Source organism: Oryx dammah, unplaced genomic scaffold (assembly GCF_014754425.2).
Source record: "Oryx dammah isolate SB20612 unplaced genomic scaffold, SCBI_Odam_1.1 HiC_scaffold_29, whole genome shotgun sequence".
Classification (NCBI taxonomy): Eukaryota; Metazoa; Chordata; class Mammalia; order Artiodactyla; family Bovidae; genus Oryx; species Oryx dammah.
This window is the reverse complement of record NW_024070213.1, coordinates 13180775-13185180: the sequence shown is the minus strand read 5'-3', so window position 1 is coordinate 13185180 and position 4406 is coordinate 13180775. Positions and strand designations below refer to the sequence as shown.

General features: G+C 43.8%; 1 non-coding gene across 1 annotated transcript; it reads right to left on the bottom strand.

Moving 5' to 3' along the window:
• Positions 1–1741: 1741 nt before the first annotated feature.
• TRNAG-CCC lies at positions 1742–1814 on the bottom strand. The gene has a single exon. It is a non-coding gene; the product is annotated as a tRNA-Gly (tRNA).
• Positions 1815–4406: the final 2592 nt, after the last annotated feature.

The window sequence follows — 4406 nt, the reverse complement described above, 5'->3', positions numbered from 1 at the left end:
CAGACAGGAAGTGAGAGGCCTAGAGGGCGGGTAGTGTGAGGGTGAGAGCTGCGGTGCCGACAGGGGGGCGGTCCAGTGGGAGCAACCGAGCAGACAGCAGAAAAGACAGGAGGGAGGCTGGCTTTGGGGTTTGGAGCAGAACAGTCTTCTGTGATGCCAGACCCAGCAGGGCTCAGCAGGGTTCCCTGCTCAGGATATCACGGGCGGCGACCGGGGTGCTGGCCAGGTTGTGTTCACTGGGGCTGTGGTCAGAATTCACTTGCTCACGGGCCCTGGATAATGGCTGGCTCCTGCTGGAGGCTGCCCCAGCGCCTGGCCGGGTGGCCTGGCCCGGCACAGCCACCTGCTTCATGGCACCAGCAGTCTCTGGACTACATCTGTTAGTAACATGGAGTCTGTATAACATAATCACAGTTCAACATCCCATCGCCTTTGCCATGGTCTCTTCATTAGAAACACGTCACAGGTAAACATGCTCAAGAGAACGGCATCTCAGAGAGGTGTGAACACCAGGAGTCAGGGGCCTGGGCTGGGAGGTGCGCCTTGGGGGTCTGTCCTCCACAGAAAGGAAGGGGGTATGGGGATTTGCTGGTCACTGCAGGGCCGCATGCTGGGAAGAGGTGGGAGCTGGGTCAGGGCAAGGGCCTGGCGAGGGATGGGTGGGCTTGGGGAGAGGGTCTTAGACGCTGAGAGAGACTGAGTTCTCTGCCTTTCATGTGTCACACAGACTGAAAAAGCAATCTGCTTACCTATGGTAATATGCTGTGTCAAATAGGTTACCTTTGTTAAGTATATATTGATTTTATTTCCTCCCAAAGGATGGCCTCTTTAAAGAGCAGATGGTTGAGCACAGACACCAAGACAGCCTGAGAGGAGTCCCGAAGAGGACGGGGAGAAAGAAAATGACAGCCGTTCCCAGCAGAAGAGGCAGAGGAGAGCCAGGAGGCGAAGGAGAGAGTCGAAGCCGATGCTTTGAAATTAGAACTGACTAGTGAGCTCAATAAGGATGAGAGATGAAATTGTGTGACTGTCAATAAAATGATCAGAGGACGATGGCTGATAAGACCCAAGGATCAAAAAAGTGACGAGGGCACACTTGAGGCCCTGGCCGGGACAGCCACGATCCAAGTTGATATACAGCCGCTTGTGACATTTAAAAATTCATAATAATTAAAATATGCATTGAAAGAGAGTGTTAGTCACTCAGTCATGTCTGACTCTTTGCAACCTCTTGGACTGTAGCCCACCAGGCTCCTCTGTTGATGGAATTCTCCAGGCAAGAGTACTGGAGTAGGTAACTGCTGCTGCTTGGGCACCCCTGGTGGCTCAGATGGTAAAGAATCCGCCTGCAATGAGGGAGACATGGGTTCAAACCCCGGATTGGAGAGATCCCCTGGAGGACAGCATGGCAACCCACTTCAGTATGTCCATGGAATTCTCCAGGCAAGAGTACTGAAGTAGGTAGCTACTCCATTCTCCAGGGATCTTCCTGACCTAGGGATTGAACCTGGGTCTCCTGCATTGCAGGCAGATTCTTTACTACCTGAGCCACAAGGGAAGCTCAAAATATGTACAGCATGACAATAAAAAGAAGCAGCAGCTGGTAGCTAAAAGCTAGTCATTTAGAGGGGCAATCAAATGAGAAGCTCTTATAATATATTTTCTTTTTATTAGTTCTTTTTTAAATTTATTTTTATTTATTTGGCTGAGCTGGGACTTAGTCACTGCATGTGAGATCTAGTTCCCTGACCAGGGATTGAACCTGGGTCCCCTGCATTGGGAGCACAGAGTCTTAGCCACTGGACCACCAGGGATGTCCCCAGTAGAGTATATTTTCTAAAGGATGGAGCAGGATTGGAGTTAACACGTCCATGTGAGCTCATGTTCCAGCTCTCTCACTGGAGTGGACAGGAGTGGACATTCCTTCCTGCCCTCAGTGCCCATGGAGACGATGTGATTTGCACCACGAGGGCCCAGGTATTTGTCACTAATAACATTCACCATTTAAAAAAGCAGGGCTCCCTGGAGAATGGCTGGGTCCACATCTCAGTGCAGAGAAGTGCCAGCAGACCTAAGTCTGCTAGCTGAGGCCAGAGCTTGCTAAACCAGAGGACTCAAAAGGTGGTGTTGAAAGGAGAAGGGACACAGCAAAACAAACCAAAGCTGGCAATGAGTTATCAGAAAGGAATCAAAACTTGTAAAAAGCCTGAATCCCTAATAACACTGAATACCGGTTAGACTTAAAAAAGGTGCATGGGAGCTCTCAAAAATGTCAGCTATTCCAGCAATGTGCATGCCACAGCCAAGTGTGGGTTGATAATTAAGCTGTGAATTTCTGGTACTTTTATCCAGGCAGTGAGATACCTAGGGATGAAAGAGGCCCTGAGGTGTCCTTTTTTTTTTTTTTTTTTTGGTGAGGGTTTTGGGAATTTTGTTATTGTGGCAGGCAAAATTTAACCCCAAGAAGTCACTCCCCACAGATAATTGCCAGACTGGGTGACATCTAGACTCTGTCCCCAGCCTCCTGCAATCTCTGAATCTGTAACAGTATGGTAGCTTCAAATACAAAGCTTATAACCCCGAAGTGTAAGGATCCTCAAGTCCTAAATCTTCACTGTAGTCATCTCAGCCCACTCGTGAGGCTGATTCTGCTTGCTTTGTTTGGACAGAGGCTTGAAAATAAATGTAAATATGATGAATGATACAAACATGTATCGATATTTGAATTTTGTGATAGGTTTAAGGATATCTGTAGCAGCAAATGTTATAACCAGAGAAGGAAATGGCAACCCACTCCAGTACTCTTGCCTGCAAAATCCCATGGGTGGAGGAGCATGGTGGGTTACAGTCCATGTGATCGCAGAGTCAGACATGACTGAGTGACTTCACTTCTTCACTTCAAATGTTATAATCATTAGGGTAATTTATATTTTCTCTTGGTTTGGGGGTAATTTTAAAAACACGATCTTTGTTGTTGGTCAAGCCAAGTGGCTTGCAGGATCTTAGTTCCCCAACCAGGGACTGAACCTGCGTGAAAGCTCAGAATCTTAACTACTGGACCACCGGGGAATTCCCTAAAAGTATAATAACTTAAATTTTAATTAACTTAAATTTTAACTTAATAAATAGCTTAAATTTTACATCCTCTTGAAAAAGTCACATAACATGAAATTAACCATTTTTAAATGAACAATTTTTATCTGCTTTTTTAAGTTGTTGGAAAAGTATAAAAGTATGTGATATATTAGACTTATGATGTTAATTTAATACTAAGGTGGCTTAACGGTGAAGGTTAAATGTTTAAATAAGTCTGCTTAGATCTCTAAATTGAAACTTACTATGTTTTATGAATAGTGTGTGTCTAAGATTTTGTTAGATTTGTTTAAGTATGCCTTGTTAGATATTTGAAGTGCTTAATTATAGTTTTGTCTAAGCTAATTTAACCAAGTTTGTAAGTGATAGTAAATGTTTAGAGAATTTGTAAGCAAATTAAACATTAATCAAAAAGAAAAAGAGATTTAACATAAAATACTAGTTTTCTGAACAAAATAGCAGGATTTGTAAGTTGAACTTAATAAAATCAGGCTTTAAAATTTACAACTTTAATCAACTGAAAACAAATTAAAATACACAAATAACTTGAAGTATTCTTTCCCATGCACGAAAGTTTCCCCTCAGGCATTAAAAACTCAATTAATAGTGACTTAGCAGTTTATAAATTAATACAGTGGTGTAGAATGATATTGTTGAAATTTTTGACCGCTTAAAATATTACAAGTCAAATGAAAAGGAAGTATCCTTTTTTGAATTTGTTAACTTTTTAAGTTCTATTTTTATTGATACTATTTTACTTATAGTAACTAAACCAAACAATGATGAGGGGGACTTCCCTGGTAGTGCAGCGTGCTTCCAACGCAGGGGGGCTGGGTTCAATCTGGTGGGGAACTAAGACCCCACATGCCATGTGGTGCAGCCAAAAAATTAAAAATAAATAAATAATGGCAATGCCTTAACTGATTTGATTAAAAATCCAGACCCTTCTCTGCTACATATTAAAGATGGCCACTAATTCTTCAAAAGCAAAACAAAGAAACAAAAAAACCAGTGATGAGTATGTTGATCAAATGCACACCTTTCCCAGGGGAGGAAGTCCATCGCCTGCTCTACCTCCAAGAAGGAGGAGTGATCACTGAAGAATCACGGGTGGTGGGCAGGGCTTTTCTCTGCACCTGGTTAGAAAGCCTAGCCTGTTGCTTCTCAGATTGCACTGTGTGTAGGAATCACCTACAGATTTTGATCCCGGGAGGGTGGGGTGAAAGTATATGGGTTCTGAGCCCCAAATGCCTGCTCCGCCCATGTGAGCACACATGGATGTGTCTCTTCTCAGGGGTCCCATTTACCAAGGG